Genomic DNA, 19279 nt, shown 5'->3' on the forward strand with positions numbered 1-19279 from the left:
TTCTCCCCTCTGCAAGGGTGGGGGACCCATTAAGATGGTCCGCCCTCAGAGACTAATGAATCCAGATGGTTTTCAAAGGGCTCTGGGGAGTTTTCCGGCTGATAGGGCTGGCGCTCCTGTCAAAACCCTGGTTGAACTGTGGAATACAGAAACGACCCGGGCAGTTGACATGATCGCTCCTGCGCGCCCTCTCCTGTGTAGAGCTCATACGGCTCCATGGTACACTCCAGAGCTGAGAGTGTTGAAACAAATAGGAGGAGGCTCGAGTGCAGATGGAGACAGACTCGTGATGGATGCAATTATGCACTGGTAAGTGCCTACACCAAGTTGTATCTAGGGGCAGTGAGGGCGGCAAAAAAGTGTTACTTTGCTACCTCTATTAAAGCATCTATCTGCCGCCCAGCGGAGCTCTTTAAAATTGTCCGAGGGCTATTACATTCTGGCCCTAGGGACATGGTAGAACCAACTAAGGCTCGCTGTAATGAATTTGCTAGGCACTTCCAAGATAAAATCTTTTTCATCCGCCAGGACTTGGACTCCAATATTACAGCAGTTGAATCATATGAGGTCTCCAGAACACAGCCTTGTACTGATTTTTTGGATGAGTTTCAGTTGGTGCAGCTTGAGGACGTTGACAAAGTGCTTGGACAGGTGCGTGCAACCACTTCTGTGTTGGATCCTTGCCCCTCCTGGCTAATAAAAGCTAGCAGGGATGGAACTGCTGGCTGGGCCAGGGAAGTGATTAACGCCTCATTGCGAGAGGGAGTGGTCCCTAACTGCCTGAAAGAGGTGGTAGTGAGACCGCTTCTGAAGAAATCTTCCCTGGACCCAGAAATTGTTAATAACTATAGGCCAGTAGCAAATGTTCCATTTCTGGGCAAGGTCCTAGAACGAGTGGTTGCGGACCAGCTCCAGACACTCTTGGATGAAACTGATAATCTGGATCCATTTCAATCAGGTTTCAGGCCTGGTTTTGGCACGGAGACAGCCTTGGTTGCCCTGTACAATGACCTTTGTTGGGAGAGAGACAGGGGAGTGTAACTCTGTTGATTCTCCTTGATCTCTCAGCGGCTTTTGATACCATCGACCATGGTATCCTCCTGGGGAGGCTCGCTGAGCTGGGAGTTGGAGGTACTGCATGGCAGTGGTTTTCCTCCTACTTGGCGGGTCGTCTCCAGAAGGTAGTGCTTGGGGAGCATTGCTTGATACCCTGGACCCTCCAGTAAGGAGTTCCGCAGGGGTCAGTTCTGCCCCCCATGCTCTTTAACATCTACATGAAGCCGCTGGGTGCAGTCATCAGGAGTTTTGGAGTGCGTTGCCACCAGTATGCTGATGACACGCAGCTCTACTCCTTTTCATCTTTTTCAGGTGAGGCTGTCAATGTGCTGAACCGATGCCTGGCTGCGACAATGGACTGGATGAGAGCTAACAAACTGAGGCTCAATCCAGACAAGACTGAGATGCTGTTAGTGGGTGGTTCTTCTGAGCAGATGGTGGATGCTCAACCTGTCCTGGATGGGGTTGCACTCCCCCTGAAGGAACAGGTTCGTAGCTTTGGAGTACTTTTAGAACCATCCCTGTCACTTGAGGCTCAAGTAGCCTCGGTGGCACGGAGTGCTTTCTACCAACTTCGGTTGGTGGCCCAGCTACGCCCGTATCTGGACAGGGATGACCTTGCTTCAGTTGTCCACGCTCTGGTAACCTCTGGACTAGATTACTGCAATGCGCTCTATGTGGGGCTGCCTTTGAAGACGGTTCGGAAACTGCAGCTTGTGCAAAATGCAGCGGCCAGATTGTTAACACGGACCAGGTGGTCCGAACATATAACACCGGTTCTGGCCTGCTTGCATTGGCTCCCTATATGTTTCCGGGCTCGATTCAAGGTGCTGGTTTTAACCTATAAAGCCTTACATGGCTTGGGACCACGATACTTGATGGAACGCCTCTCCTGATATGAAGCTACCCATACACTGCGCTCAACATCGAAGGCCCTTCTCCGGGTGCCTACGCAGGGAGAAGCCCGGAGGATGGTAACAAGAAAAAGGGCCTTCTCAGTGGTGGCCCCCGAATTATGGAACAATCTCCCTGATGAGGTACGCCTGGCGCCAACATTGTTGTCTTTTCGGCGCCAGGTTAACACCTACCTCTTCTCCCAGGCATTCCTGCATTTTAGCATTTTAGCATTTCAGTATTGTAGCATTTAGTATTTTAGTATTTTTAGTATTTTAGTATTTTAGTTTAGTATAGATTTATTTGGAAATTTAATGAGTTATGTTTTAAATTGCTTAATGTGTGGTTTTAAATTGTATGTTGATATTTTGATGTTGTGAACCGCCCAGAGAGCTTCAGCTATGGGGCGGTATAAAAATTTAATAAATAAATAAATAAACTCTGACTCCACTGGCTCTTCTAACTGATAGTTAACTCCCTGACAGGAACCTTCAGCCAATCAGAGTCTGCTGTGCCCCCAGATCAATCAGAATTAATTCATCTGATCCAGGCCCTATCTAATACATTCTTTAAGTGATTCTCTCTCTCTCCTCTCAGAACCTGCCACCTAGCAGCCACTTGTAACAATTTAACAATACAAGGCTTCATGATAGTCAGAGAGGTCACAGAACATTTTTTTTCTTCCAACCATAACCATAAACAAACACATATCAACTGTTTCTCCAGAGTTGGTTGCCAGTGCCTCTCCCCATTTCTAAACTTCAGTGCATCTGTAGTCAATTTAAACTAAATATATGAAACTCTAAAATTTTCCATTAATGGCACACATCTTTTCCAGTTTTTGGCTTTTGTGTTATTAGTCAGACTCTCTACCACCAAATCCCTCCCAATGGTAGCCTCATGTAAATTTTTATCCCAGATGAACTGGTCTTCCAGTGCCTTCACAGCAGCTGGTTCTCCCTTCTCAGCTTCAATAATGTTTCTGAATGATCGGTGACTTCACATATTCTAACAAATCCCCAAGACAAATGTTTGTACCACACCTACAATCATTACGTGTACATGTTACATTTCCAGGCTTTATACCCATTTGTGTGTCTGTATCTGTATGTGTATTTTAAGCAGAGGAAAATAACTCCTCCATAGCCCAGGGAAGGAATACAATGGAGATCTTTCCATTTACAACGAATCTCTGTTTGAAAATGTCCTTGTTGAAAATTCTGTACAATATAAATCAATTACAATACAATCTATGGATGTCTACCCAAGTAAGTCCCATTGACTTGATCCCATGTAGGTTTGTATAGGACTGCAGGTTTAATCAGCACCATATTGTAAGAGCCAGAATGTTTTCACTTATTGTTTGATTATTCGGCAATGGGAAATAATTTTCCAGTGGCTCTTTGTTTTCTTAACAAACAGCATTCTTTATTTGAGCATAACATATCAGAATTTCAGTATCTCTGCACTGAATACTGTATATGCTATGTACCTTATACAGGAGATCCGTGATCAGATCATCAGGGGCATCTTTTTCTTCTCTTACATTCAGACTCTGGAGGCTAAAACTGGATTCAGGAAAGAATGGAAAAAGTCTGTGGATGCACACAAATATATATACTGAGCCCAATGTGTTTTCAGTCCTTTAGGGACACGGTTGGGTACAGCCAACCTTGAGTCTTTGCCCTCCAACTATGTTGCAAGAAGAACATTTTTTGCAAGAAAAGTGCTCCCAAAAGATTCATATTCAAAATGCATTGGGCCCAATAAACATATTTTTGTGCACCTGTGGATCTCTTTCCTGCTTTCATTAATCCAATTAGCAGGGTGGCAAAGAGTTTAAAAAACAATTCTGCTATGCTTTTAATTTGTGTTAACTTCCAGCTCTGGCAGTGTATTTTTAAACTGACCCCAGTTGTTTTATGCCCAAATTGTGCTGCCTTTAAAATTATTTAATTGATATACTGCATTGTTTTTTCCCATTTCCCTAACATTTTTGTGTTTCATTCTATAGGCCTACCTTGGGAGTCCTTATATTGTCAAAGATGTTTTCTGGAGAGTATGTGAAATCCAGCAATTCTCCCTTTAAATGCCATGTTTGAGCCTGGATGGGGCCTGAAACTGTTTGTAAGCAGAGGATTGTTAATTCTGTGTAGAGGCATGAGTCAGCATAGAACAGGCTGTGAACTCTCTCACAAGAGGTCAACTTCCTTCCCTATTATCAGCAGGCACAAGGCTAGCAGGGCTGAATTGTCTCTAAAGCACCCTTTGAAGTAGACTGAAAGTTATAAGCAGCATCTGCTACCTTATCAGAATATTATGTCTACACAGACCATGAGACTATGTAGTCAGAGCTTGAAAGATTGCTTTTAAAAAGTAATACATTACAGTTACAACTACATGGCCCAAAAAAGGAGTAATTACCATTACAATTACAATTGCTGTGAAAGTAATGGATTGCTTTACTGTTTCTCAAAAGTAATCACTACAATTACATTTTGATTACTTTTTTTAAAAAATGCTTACAAGGTGCTGGCCTTGGCTGCTGCACATCTAAGTATCCTAAAACAACATTAAAAATAAACACACACATACAGAGGTAGTAGAATAATTATTTTTTATCTGTAAGATAGCAATGGTGATCTCTCTGCTGGTAAGGGAGGTCGGGAGGGAGGCAAAAGCCACTACTCAGACCTTTGCGTGTCAAACCAAGTGCAACCCCCCACTCAGCCAGCCAGCATAATTTCTCTCACTTAACCACCTCCCAGACCCTGCCCTGCCACCAACTAAGGGACACTCGCTCAAGCAAACATTTTCCCCTGAGATGCAAAAAAGTTAAAATATGCAAATGCAGCACAGTAGCCAGAAAGGGTGGTGGAGGCCACTTTGTGTGCCAAGTGCAAACACAGTATTCACACACACACACACACACACACACACACACACACACACACACACACACACACACACACACAAATTGTCATCTTTCACCTCCACAGGTCTTTATCTCCATTCTGCTGCTGCCTCCTTCTCCTCCTTTATCCATGTTCTTGCCCTCCAGTTCCTTTCCCCCTCCACTCCATTCTTCACCACCACCATCCATTTTTTAAACAATTGTTTTCTCTACTCTACCCTGTCTCACTTTCCACCTCCTCCCTCGTCACCTCCTACCCACCCACAGAGCATGAGGGAAGAACAATGCTGCACAGAAGCCCAGTTTGAGGCACATGATTTTCATTCACAAATCAGAGGAGCAGAAGACTTCCCCTCTTCCCCCCCCCAAGTAATACCCAAAGGTAATGCTGGAAACATTACAATTACTCCACAAAAGTAATAAAATTACTCTTAGTTCTATTACAATCAAAATGTAAGGGAATTACCCACTCATTCCTCAAAAAGTAATGAATTACAAGCAGTTTGTTACTTGTAATGAATTACTTCCAAGCTGTGTATGTAGTAAACAACTGGAGTGTATTCTTAAAGGTGGCAATGCTACCTATTGGCCACTTACAATACTAGAAATGACTTATGGTACTTATTTCTCTGTCTATAAAGAGAGAGAGGCATACACAGGGAACACAGAGACAGCAAACATCAACTATTGCACATCAATAGTATAGACTCTGTAGAGGTGTAGGGAGGCCTGCTGAACTGACCCACAGAAGGCACCCTTCCCCATATTATAGAGGAGAGGGCCTCCCCCATAGCTGAGTATTTTCTGCAATGAAGGATTTTATTTGCAAATGTTCAAGTATGTTAGCTAAATAAAGCCACATTACTTAGCACAGCTGGTGTTAAACTTTATTACTTATTTAACCTCATCATAAAATAACATCCCCCCCACCCAGCAAATGCAAGGATGACTGGACAGTTCTTTGGAGAGACCTTGTGGGCCAAAAGGTGGGGTAAAAATGTTCTAAAACAAGTATTCAAAATGCATTGGAGTCAGTAATTTTGATTTGCACCTGGAGGCTTCCTCCCTTCTTTTCCTACATTTGGCACCTTCTTGGATTTTTCAGTTTGAATTAGGGCCATTAGTGCAGAGGACAGAGATTTAACCCTTTCCCATTCAACTTTCCTGATCAACCTCTCCCTCCCTTCTTGCCCCCTGCATTGTAGCTAACAGCAGCTTGGAGGATGTTTACTATTTTAATCAGGCAAACTACATGGGTGAAAGGGTTAAATTACCCCTTCTCCTAGTTATCCCTTCCCCTTACACAAGAGCTGCTTTTAAACAAAACACAAGATGCTCAGAGGTCTCATCATAGATCACTCAAGACGCATCAAGTTTGGATCCAATTTTCACTTGCTTGCCACCAAATATAAATTTTGTCCTAAAATTCCCGACCAGCTATCATTAAGAAGCCCCCTTCACCATCTGAATAATTAGAGATAAATCACTCATCTAAAATATTCCTGTAAAATGGCACATAACCTCATATTGTAAATTATGCTGAATTGTTTGAATAACACTCAGGCAGCAGACTGTGCTTGAATTATTGTACCGTAATTCAAATGCAATTGGTGGTTATTATCTTAATCAGATGGACTGTGTGCTGATGTGTAACTCTGATATTTAATGCTGAAGTATCAGCCTTTGCTAATGCAGTACGTGACGTTCAGCAGGATCAGAGGAAATCAGTGATACAAAGGCTCTGAAACAACATGCAGGATGGTTTAAAGTGGCAGACTGACAAGAAGATGGTTACGGAACGATCGTGACCCAAAAGCCCAGCATATGAATCATGATTATCTGGGGAATTTACTTTTGCTATTAACATTAGGGGAAATATGGTTTAATGGATATGGCTCCACACTAGAAATCAGGAAAACGGGATTATAACACTGACTTTCTGGATAACCTTCAGCATATTACTTGTCTTCACTTTGCTTCATTTTCCCCATCTCTGAAATCATGATAATGATCCTGATTAGGCAGGCCTGAGTGATTCAAGCCTTTGAAGGGTTACTTTGTCCTGAATATCACCTATAGGGCCATTTTTGAATATCACAAAAATTGGACCAGGTCAGCCATTTGTTCATGAACCACAGGGCACCTCTGTAGCAATTTTGTAATATTTCAAAGCTTTTGGTTTTTTTAAAAAATAAAAGAAGGTTGTTACTCAACTAGCCCAGGACATTACATCCATACTTTTCATTAAAAAAAAAATGTCCAGGGCGAATTGTCAAGCTGTAGAATATTTAGCACTAAGAAAAGGCTTTCAGCTATAATGACTGTGTCATAATGTTAGGCTAACATTGTCTTATTTTGTAATTTTTAAAAGGCTTGTCCCTGTATGTTACAAAATTATGATGCTGGGGAAAGACAACAGGAAGAACCAATTACCTCCATGTTCTGCTGGACAAACAAACCTGACTATCCATTACTGGAAGCAGGATACTGGATTCCAAGCCAAGCAAGGGGATCCAGACAAGCAATTATTATGCTCTTAAAATGGGTCATAGATTGGCTTTTTTATAGAGATATGAGAGACAGGGACCTGTAACTATAGTGCAAGAAGGACACACTCGACCAGTGCACACTTGGATATACATCACTTAGGCTTAAATCCTGTACACACTTAGCTAAAAGTAAGGTTCATTTAATTAATGAAATTTACCTCAGTAAATAATATTGCTCTATAGATCACTCTATACTTGACTCAGAGCTGAATATCACTGAATATTATTCTGTTTCACATGATATGAAAGGTAATCTGTAAGCTTTTTGTTTCATGTTTCATCAGTGACTGAATTTATCTACAATATTTTGATGCATTTTTTCTATTAAAATATCTAATGCAGTTTATAACACAACGGGGAAAATATAAGCAGGAATAAAACATAGGATCCAACTTTTTTAAATTTTCTGACAGAAATGGAAAATGCAAATGGCAGGCATTTCCAGCCCTTCTGAGGGAGTGAAGCCTGCCAAATTTCAGAAAGGCAAGTGCAGTGGGTCTCCCACAAAGTCAGACTATACCATTTTGTGGTGGGAAAATTAAAAAAATCTTCCCTCCCCTAAGGGGTGTGTGTGTGTGTGGGAAAGAAAGCAATAATTTTGAAAACTGGGGACATGAGAGAGGTGCCCCTGGGTACAAAACCTGCCAAATGTCAAACTAATAGTTTCATACAAATAGGAACTGGGCTGCAAGACAATTTTATCTTCATTGGAAAAGTCACCATTGTTTTTGTTTCCCCTCCCTTATTTCTGGAAGTATAATTTATGAAGAAAAAAAGCTTTCTTATTGTTTGTTGGGGGGGAAGGAATGATTCTGAAAGAAGCAGGCTACTGTAATAGTATAACTCTATACTTACACCCTGATATCAGAAGGTAATGACTACCCACATAAAGAATAACTCTGTTTACTACAACATCTCTCCCCCAAATCACCCTGATTACAAGCTACAGCTGATTCCCTCACTTCTCCACCCACTGCCCTGTCAAGTTTGTGTGTTTCCCCAGTCAGCTTTGTTTTGTTTCTCAGAAAAGCAAACGTGGGGAAAAGTTGACTATATAACATGGGGGGGGGGAGCGAGGCCACAGAGTGACGTGGAAGGTTAGGTAGTCCCTGATCTTTCTCAAGATTCCTTATTAATGGTGCCATCTGACTTGGAAATGCCAGATCATGACCCAAATTTACCTTATTATTTAGGGGACACACACAGCCAATGTACACCCCTACATCATATCAGAGTTGCTCTGCTAGTACTTCTAATATGTTCTCTGGTAGAAAGGCATATACACATGTCCAAAGGAAGATGTATGTCTTCATCTTACTATCTGGCAGTGCAGCTATAGAAAACAGTGAATCTTAAAGAACAGGAAATTCAACATAATCAATGACTAAAAGAGCATTAGTAAGTATAGCTATTCTTAAATAGATGCAACACATTCAATGAATCTCAGATTTTGAAGCTTATTGTTCTTGACGTTAGAACTGTGGCAAGATTCTCCAAATCCAGAATGATTAACAGATGAAGCAAAATGTGTGTTGCGATCATCCTGGTTATAGAGAGCCATAAGAAGTTTGCATAAGGTGCCAGGATGAACCATATTGGAGCTGACTGATATTTCAAGAGTCATGAAGACAGCAAAGAGCAAATAGTTTTTATAATGGAACATTTTTACCACTTTTTATTTGCTGAGATTTCTGTAACGTTAACTCAAGGACATTCTCCACTCTATGGGAGGAACATTTCTCCAAATTTCTCAAGGGGAAGGAAAAATTCTGCAACAGTTTCTCAGGGGTGGGATTGAACATTGGTAGTAGTGCAGTCTCTCTCTCTCTCTCTCTTTACTAACATTGGGTTATTTTCTTCTGCTGCTGCAAATGACAGCCTGCCCACCGTTTTGCATATTTCACCATGTCCTGGACTTAATGTCATTCTAGGCATTGTAGGGGACATGACAACAAATACAAGAAATGGTGGGGAATAGTCAACAAAAACTGCCCTTCTTTTCCAAGGGGGCTGAGAAAAACAAAGGAAAAAATAGTCATAGTCAAATTGATTTATGTCTGCCATTTTGCACGCATACATCTGTGTTGAAAGTGGTTGACACTAAAAAACAAGGTCTAAATACAATAACAATGCATAATGAAAATTATAATACATAATAAAAAGTATAATATCACTAGAACATTACACTTTAAAAATAAACAATTGACAGTTTATTTAACATATATCAAAATTTAAGTGAGCATAAAGTTCACTAATAGGTCAAATAAAAACACCCAATAAAACCATATTCAAAAGTAGTCCCAAATCTGATGCCATTAGTTAGCCCTCCTGCCTCAGCCTAAAGGGCCAAAAAATCCTCTCAGATTTCTTCTGGAAGCAGCTCCCATATGAAGGGTCATAGAGCTAGAGAGTGGGACAAGGCAGATGGAAATAGTCATCCCCTGATGGCAAACACAGAGTTTCTCTTTTCTCCCCTCAGAAAAATGTCCTTTGAGGAGTTTCAGCTCAGCAATGCCTTTCATGGTGTCATATTCTCCATGTCAGCAAACTAGAAGGTCTTCATTGTTTTATTTATTTAGTGCATTTATATCTTACCTTTCTTCCATCATGGAACGGATGCATCCCCAAGCAGTCTTCCAGCCAGGCACTGACCTGGTCATTGCTGACTCTGTCCTTCCCCCATCTGTCAAAAGCAGCTACTATGTGCAGCTCTTCTGCGTAAGTTGAAAAAACAACTGCAAATCCCCTCTGGGACTGACAAGATCTGATGTGCATTCACTCTTAGGAAGATTGGGGGCACGGGAGGAAGACATGCTTCCCCCCCATACAATCTCCCTGAAAGTGATGAGATACCATAACTCCCAGAGGGAATTGTGGCTGTTTTTTTTAAAAAACAACAACAACACTGCACATGCTAATGTATTCACATGGCTGTTATTTGTAAAAGTAAAGAGTTGGCAGCCCTAAGTAATCTTAAAGCACAGAAACATAATGGGCTGCCTTTGGTTCATTCAGTGACACATGCAGACATGGGGTGAAATGGGTTTAGACTGATCTATCCATCCCTAATATAAAGTTTTTATGTATTTTTTTAAAAAGATCAAGATATATAAAAATTGAACAGTAATTAGAATTCATTGTAAGAGAAAGGTCTCAGTGTAGTAGAGTCTTTTTGATATTTTTCTGTCATCTATTTTTCTGCCCTGAAAAAAACCATATTCTGGGTCTAAATTTCTTCTGCTGTCTTCAGGAGACCGTCTTCTCCTTTGAAAGGCAAGAATTGAATTACATATTTAATAAAGTTCTTTTAATGAAGAATGTCAAAGACCTAAGTGTTTAAGTGAATAATATAAAAGATCTAAGTGTTTAATGATGGCTACAGTTTGAGATGGCATTTCTTCTTTTATTATGCCTGTCTCTGCAGGTTTGTTTTCAAAGGAAGAACAGGTAAAATGTGTATGTGTAGATGTTTATGCAATTGGGGACACATGTTTGGTGGTATTTCCTATAGATGAAAGAAACTTTGGGTTTTGTTTCTTGTCCTGAGATTGACTAATTTAAAAGTAGCTGTCTAATCATTATGAATAGGCCAATCACTATGTTGTCCCGCACGCCAAAGAAATGGCTGATCAGAGTCTGGGATTTCACACTATAGTGTTTTTTGGGCCACATTCACACCAGACATTTATTCTACTATTATTCCACTTTAAACAGTCATGGCTTTCCCCAAATAATCCTGGGAAGTGTAGTTTCTGAAAGGTGTTGGGAGTTGTTGGAGACACCTATTCGCCTCATAGAGCTACAGTTCTCAGAGTTCCCTGGGAAGACAGATTGAGAGTGAAATCACTCGGGGAATTATAGCTTTGTGAGGGGAATAGTGATCTCCTAACAATTCTCAAGCTACACTTCCCAGGATTCTGGTGGTGTGAATATGGTATTGGCAGCCTTTGATGAGTAGTCAATGTGTGTTTATTGGAACTAATTTTTAGAATATTTATTTATTTATTTTAATTTATATACCGCCCTAAGCCCGAAGGCTCTCTGGGCGGTGTACAAAAAGATAAAAAACAAGCAATGTATAAATACAATAAATACAATAAATCAAGAAAACAAAACAAACAAACAATAAAAGAACCAAACAACATCCAAAATACAAATAATGATGAAAAAGCTATTAAAACACACTTTAAAATGCCTGGGAGTATAAAAAGGTTTTCACCTGACGCCGAAAAGATATTAGCGTCGGCGCCAGGCGCACCTCATCAGTAAGGCTGTTCCACAGTTCGGGGGCCACCACAGAAAAGGTTTCTTGATGCAAAGGTCCCTCTGAAGTGTTTGGGGTGTGAAAGCTATCAGATTTTTGGGAAAGTGACAATATTTTAGGGTTGCCATATTGCCTGGTTATTAACCTGGATTCTAGCCATGCTACCCAGCAGCTGCTTAGCCCATTAAGTGGCCTGGAATACCAGCTTTCATTTATTTATTTATTTTAAAAAAGGCAAGTCTCTAGAGTAGACTGTAGATCCAGAGATACAAGGCAAATACAAAATTAGCCTATTCCCACCTTCCATGGTTCTTAGCCGATGAGGAACACCTCAGCTGTCCTGGGAAAATCAAGAATTTTAGTCTGCTTGCATGCTGCACTTGCAGAATCTAGCAGTTTAGAAAACTGCACATGCTCATTTGATCAATACATGCAGTTCCATCCTTTATCCATAGACTTTCTGCTTGAGTCAGCAAGGAGAAATAGCCTTCATCTCAATTGCCTCTTTGTCTCAGGATATGGGTCTTAAATGGTGAATGTGATGGGAGGGTCTGCCTGCCATCTTGGAGGATGGAATGAAAGGGTATGAATTCACCAAACACTCCCTGCCCAGAACAAATACAAGATATAAAAGCAAACCTCTCTGTAGAAAAGGCTGTGGTACTAGTATTTGCATTTTTGGCTGTGACTGCACCTTGATAAATGATGCTTACTCCCAAGTAAAGTTACGTTAGAATGCAGCCTCACTCACTCTGCTACCTGACAGAGCCTCTTTTCAGCAATTCAGAAAAGGCTAAAAAGTATTTTTAATACATTTCCTTCTTCAAAATGACTGGCAGGCATCTCCCCACCAAAGATGCCCCACCCTAATTTATTTCCTCCCTAGGGATGGATGATGGACGGGGTGTGTTTGTGTGTGTACATATACACACACATGTACATATATACACGTACACAGAGAGAATATATATATATATTCAATGTAGTGAGGGGGGTGTAACCTTTCCCCCCCTTAAGACCAATAGGAATGCCTTTTTCCACCTTAAGACTAGTAAGAATGGAACAGCTGCCCAATCTAATGCTAGCACAGCTTGCCAGGTATCTAGAATCCACTGCATTTTTTATTTTCATTTTTAAAAAAGAGGTGCCAGCACTCAAATCTCATCAAGTTCCATTCTTTATCATAAAAGGTGTATTTCCCGTCTCCCTGATCCAGGCTGGATTACTGCAATGCACTCTATGTGGGGCTGCTCTTGAGGTTGGTCCGGAGGCTGCAGCTGGTGCAAAATGTGGTGGCAAGACTGCCCACTGGGGCAGGGTATCACTAACATGTCACCCTGCTGCTGAAATAATTGCACTGGCTGCCTATTAGCTACTGGACTAAGTTTGGGGTTCTGGTTTTGGTGTACAAAGTCCTATACAGCTTGGGACCAGGATATCTGAAAGATCATCTTACCTCTTATATACCCAGTCGATCACTACACTTTGCAGGTGAGGGCCTCCTGCAGATACCATCACATCAGGAGGTCCATTCCACACAACATAGGAAGCAGACCTTTCGTGTTGTGGCACCTACCCTTTGGAATCCCCTCTCCATAAATATTAGACAGGCACCATCTCTGTTATCTTGAAGATCTTCCTCTTTCAACAAGCCTTTTTAGTGGAGATCTTATCCCAGTCTGTGTCTGTGTTGGAATTGCTTTTAAGACATTCTTAATGATTTTTTTAAAAAAATACAGGTGTTTTTAAAGATCTTTTAATGTTTTAAAGATGTCAAAATGTATTTATGATGTTCTAGAGGGTTTTTAGTGATTTTGTTTGCCACCCTGGGCTCCTACTGGGAGGAAGGGTGGATATAAATAATTTAAAAAGTGAGAATCAGTGTACTAAAGACACTTCTCCCTTACTCCCCTCATAGAACTAGAGCTTCCAGAGCCCTCTTGGAAGAGAGGTTGATAGTTAAACCGCTCTGGAAATTGTAGCTCTGTGAGAGGAGGAGGGGTCTCCTAAAAACTCTCAGTACTCAATTCCCAAGATTATTTGGGAAAAGATCCAGGATGAGTATGAGTATATTCTCTCTCTCTCACACACACACACACGCACACACACACGCACACACACCATTTTCAGGTGACTTCACAAAGTGTTTTACATAAAAGTATCAAAACAATAGCCATCAATTAAAACTATATATATTAGTAGCATATCTACTGTTTGGTAGGAGTGATACTCAATTTGGTTTATTAAACCAAATATATTGTTATAGGTTTGGGGGTTGAGATAGATGATTTCTATGAGTCCCCTTTCCAGTCTCTGATTTGGAACCCTACACCTGGAGGTGGGCTCTGAAGCTGAGAAACGTGCTCTGCTGGTCAAATGAGTCCCCTTTGTTAGTCTAATAGAGTGGCCAGGTGGGCTAATGAGCCTATCAAGTGCCCATTAATTGGCGAATGGGCCAGGGAGATCCTATTGTTATTCAAACTCTTCAGGAGAGCCCCCCTCCCTGGCCAAAAGAGAGGCTTGTGTTTTTAGTTGAGTCTGAGGAAAGGCTGGGAACTAGACACAGGCAGAGAGGCTGGTTCCCTGCACCATGGCTTTAGGGAGTCTGTAAACCTGATGGAAAAACAAGATCTAATGAACTGCTGATGCTTTGAACCCGTCCATCTTAAGCTCAGGTTGGAATGTGTGTAAATAAATAAACTATATTTCATAAAGACACCACAGACTCCACTAATCTTCTTTCCAAGTAAACCCAACCCTAGGCAAACACAAGGAGCCCTGGAGATCTCTCACCATTCGGAGATTGGGGTGGTGTGCAACAATTTTTTTTTAAGTCTCAGTGTTCTCTCTTCTAAAGGGATGTATGTGCCACTTCCTGAAATGTCTCACCACACAAGGAAATAGAGAATGCCTAACACTATTTTGTTAGTGTTGCTGTAATAATGATTGGCTGGTTCACTATTTTGAGATTCTATGCATTATTACAATATCTATATTCTGAAGGTCTGATATTGAAATTTTCAGTGTTGTACATTCATTTAGTATAGATTTTTAAATAAATGTAATTTGTTTTAGTGACCCAGAGGAAGGCCTACAGTTAAAACACACTAGGCATTCTTCATAAAATAAATTATTTCTTTCTAGCATCAACCTGAGTCAACTTGACTACAGCTCCCAGTAGCTCAGCCAGCCCTATAGTGAGCCTTCCTTGTTGGGTGGGGCATATTTCTAAGTGGGGCATTTGTAGGGGGAGAGGGGCATAGAACCAACCAATCCCCCCTCTCACTGGTGGAGAGGATGTGAGGGCCAGGCCAGGGAAAGGCAGTGACCTTCCCCCTCACTCCTCTTCCATGTGGCAAGTGTGTAATCATACATGAATGAAGTTTAATCTGTTGAATTGTTTAACCATTTTTGAGAGAAAACCCCATGCATACCAGACTCAAAAGCTTGACTTTGCTCATAGCTACATTCCTTTTCCATCTGTGGTCTGATTCTCCATGAAATGAACTACTTTGGTACTGACAGTGAGGTCCTAAGCTTGGCTTTGATGATGGATTATGTCTCTCAGTTTTAGAAGGAGCCCAGGGCAGCAAGCACAATTACGTTTTAGCAACAATAACAAAAAAACATTCTAAAACAATTAAAAATATTTTTTAAAACAGTTGCAGATAAAACATTATAGAAACAGTTGCAGATAAAAAACATTCTTCCATCTAGTTATCTTCAGGTTGCCAGGAACAGTCTCCTTTAGCCATCTAATGCTTGGGTAAACAGGAATGTTATCAAAATCCTCATAAAATTCAGTAATGAGTGAAACAGATGCACCTTACTGGGGAAGGCATTCCACCAATGAAAAGCACCTGTCATGGGTTTGTGCCAACTGGGCAGCTCATGGTGGACACCACAAACAATGTCTCACCTACCAATCTTAGGGTCCGAGATAATTGATACTGGAGCATACTTTACTTTAAGGTGTTTGTTAGCTCCTCCTTTTGGTCCCCTCCTTCTAGTCTTTTTCCTGACACCCATATTTTCCTTTCTGTTGGTCAATCAAAAGAAGACTTTTTAACTGGACCAACTAAGCAATTGGAAGCTAACTGTGGAAAGCAATGGATTTTTTGTTTACTGCTTGCTGGGTTGATTTTTCTGCCTAGAAACTGTGAAAAGGCCTCATTCTGAGCTACACACATTGGGCAGATCAGAAATAAGGCCTGAGTTGCCAGCCACCTGTAGTGTCGACTTTTGACTATATAGTATGCACAGTAGTGTCTCTATTTGTCTAGGCTCTTTTCATTCTTTGCCATCAAGTACCCAAAAATAAGAAAATAAAATAGGCACTATGATTGGGACTTTAGTGAGTATTTTAAAGAGTAAAGACTAACTTAGGATAGTTTTCTGGCTAACCTCTTTGGAATCAGACTTGGGATCACTGATTTTTTTTTAACCATGGTTTTTAATGCGAAGCTTAACATGTGTTTCATAAATCAGAGTACAGGTCACATAGATCTCTGGGTCTCTACAAGCCATGGCTACTCAAGCAAAGATGTACCAACAGTTTGACACACACCCAAGGACCCCTTAAGTAGGATCGGGGTGGGCACAGAGCTTGCAAAGGAACTGTCTCATGGACTGGGACTGGGCAATCAACAGGGTACTCCTACAGGTAAGCAGGAGAGTAGGCTCTATCTGTTCTTGCCTGCACATGTGACAGCACACCCTTGGCGACAGAAAAGAAAAAGGCTCAGCCACTTCACTCTGTCTCCAAGCCCTGCTGCTATTCCACAGACCCATCTACGACAAGAGGAAGGTCTGGGCAGTTTAGGAAGCAGTGAACACTCCGGAAGCAGGGTAGGTGAGGTGTTGACAGTCAAATATACTTCATCCACAACAGGCTGTACCTGCAGACCACTGCTCCCCTCTCCTAGATCACGGTACTCCTCCTCTTAAAACTCAGCTAAGAGTTTTGCATGGGCTCATCACAGGCAGAGTTTCCAGATCGCTCCAAGTTATCTATTTATTTCACCCTTTAGTAATAAGTAGCCAGTCTTGCTCTACTCTTCATAACTGGAGAATAAACAAACTCTTACTTCTTACTGCAGGCAAACAAACATGCTTCTCTATTGCTGGCTGAGTAGAGAATACAACTGAAACTGAAATGGAAAAGCAGTATCATGGAAAGTCCAAGGGTGGAGTCTAACCTATAATATAAAGTTCTAATGTGTATCACTTTGAGGTTCATGTTACAATACAGATGAGTTTTTTAGGATAACTTAAGTAAATATAAGGGGATGATGATCATGAAAAATCCACTCTCGGGGAAAGTCTTGAGTGAGCAGACTTTGGGGGGCTCTTCCAGAAGAGGCTTTTGCTGTGCACTCTCTCTGCCTTCTTCACTGATTTTTTTCAGAGGGTTCTATTCTTAAATTGCTCCTGTTAAAACAAGTTTCATTCTTTAAATGGAGCCTGTCATTGTCTATCATGTCGCAAATTAAAAAGATATATTTTTAAAAAATCCTAGGGGATGATTAAGCACTGCCTGGCGGGGGGGAGGAGCAGTGCAACCATTTGCCTCATCCTGGCTGCAGGGCTGTTATGGATGCAAGGTGGGAGTCTATCAAGAACACAAGGATATCCTCAGGTTATCTTGAGCTCCTGGGGTAGTGTGGGCAAGACCAACATACAAACACTTCCTTTTTGTCCAGTGTGGGACCACAACTTCCCAGGAAGGAAAGGTTTCCAGACTTGCTCTGGAAATCCTTCTGCTTCTGCTGAAAGCCAATATTTTGGCCCAGATTGTGGTGAAGGTTGGCGATGGACAAATATGTCAGTTTTGGTTTCTCTCAGTCTCTCATTTTTCCTTTTTTTTTTTTTTTCAATAATTTTTATTCAGATTTTCATAAAACATACAAGACAAAATCATAAAACATTCAAAGACAAAAAACAAAATCAAAAATAGTTAAACAAAAAGAAAAAAAGAAAAAAAAAACAAAAATAAAAAATAAAGAGTAAAATATTGACTTCCCATTTGTCAAAGATCAAATCAGTTATAAGTCTATAATATATAACAATCCTGTCTCTTAAGTCATATTATAAAATCACTTTCCTCCAGTAGTTATCTTACTTAATCATCAAATCTCATAAACATTACTTTATTCTTTCCACAAAAAGTCAAAGAGAGGTTTCAATTCTTTAAGAAATATATCTATCAATTTTTTTTTCCAGATAAGCATATCGATTAATCCATCTCATTACTAATTATGATAATCTTATTGTCATAACCATAGTCAAAATAAACATTTCAATTACTCCATCACATCAGAATCTGTTAGGTTCAGTAATTTCAGTAGCCATTGTTCTATTATCCCTATTAGTTCCATTTTCCATCTTCCATCTTCAGTAGTCTTGTTAAGTCCAGTAATTTCAGTATCCAATCTTCCATTATCAGTATTCCATAATAATCTTGCTGTCAAAGCCATAGTCATATAGTAAGAGTCTAATGGGAATTACCTCTATCCCAAATATTTTCTTGCCATCCATTCTGAATAGGTTGCTGAAATACTGCTGTAAAATCATATCTCTGTTCTTTTTTTCAAAATACACTGGGTCATCTCTTGAAAGTTTTTCCATTGTCACATGGCTGCAGTTAATTCCATAGATTTTCTCTATATTGGGCTCCATCACATCATTCCAGTCCAGAAGATTATCCATGCCATTGATAACTTTATCTCTAGAATCTTCATTAATTTCTTCAGAGATAACATTGAGTTCCAAACAATAGATTTTATTTCTAAAGTCCATAGACTCCAAATCTTGTTCCTGTTCCACGTTTGTTCCAATCTCCGGGATCTCCTCTCTCACAGGGACCCCTGTTCCAGTCTCCAGGGTCTCCTCTCTCACAGGGACCCCTGTTCCAGTCTCCAGGGTCTCCTCTCTCACAAGGACCCCTATGTCTTTAATCTCCTGTGTCTCCAAACAATAGATTTTGTTTCTAAAGTCCATAGACTCCAAATCTTTTTCCTGTTCCACGTTTGTTCCAATCTCCGGGGTCTCCTCTCTCACAGGGACCCCTTCCAGGGTCACCTCTCTCACAGGGACCCCTATATCTTTAATCTCCTGCTTCATTTTACTCAATTCAATTTTCAGCTCCTTACAACCCTGTCGCAGGTTTTGTTTCGTTATCTCAATCTCATCCATTATTTTCTGAAACATAGTTATTTCCAGCTTCTCAGCCACTTTCTTAATTGCCATTTTAAAAGAAAAATATAGGAAAACCACTTCTTATTTCAGCAACAATTGGGTTAATACTCCAAACTTGGTGACATCACAGTATAAACAGAGCAGACAGCCTTATCTCTCCATGCTTAAGTAAACAAAATGCAGTTCCCAGGATCGAAACAATTAATGGCGGTCGTCAGGAAACAGATTCGTCAAAATAAAATAGACCAAAAAGAGAGTAGTCTCAGACAATATAATATTCTTCAAAATAAAAATCTGGAATAGAAATCCCTCTTCTGTGTATATCTTTAGAATGCAAATCCAGGACAGCTTTTTGCAACAAAAACAGAGATAAGCTATTAATTAGTGAGTAGCAGAGAGAAGTTA

Source organism: Rhineura floridana, chromosome 9 (genome assembly GCF_030035675.1).
Source record: "Rhineura floridana isolate rRhiFlo1 chromosome 9, rRhiFlo1.hap2, whole genome shotgun sequence".
In the NCBI taxonomy this organism is placed as follows: domain Eukaryota; kingdom Metazoa; phylum Chordata; class Lepidosauria; order Squamata; family Rhineuridae; genus Rhineura; species Rhineura floridana.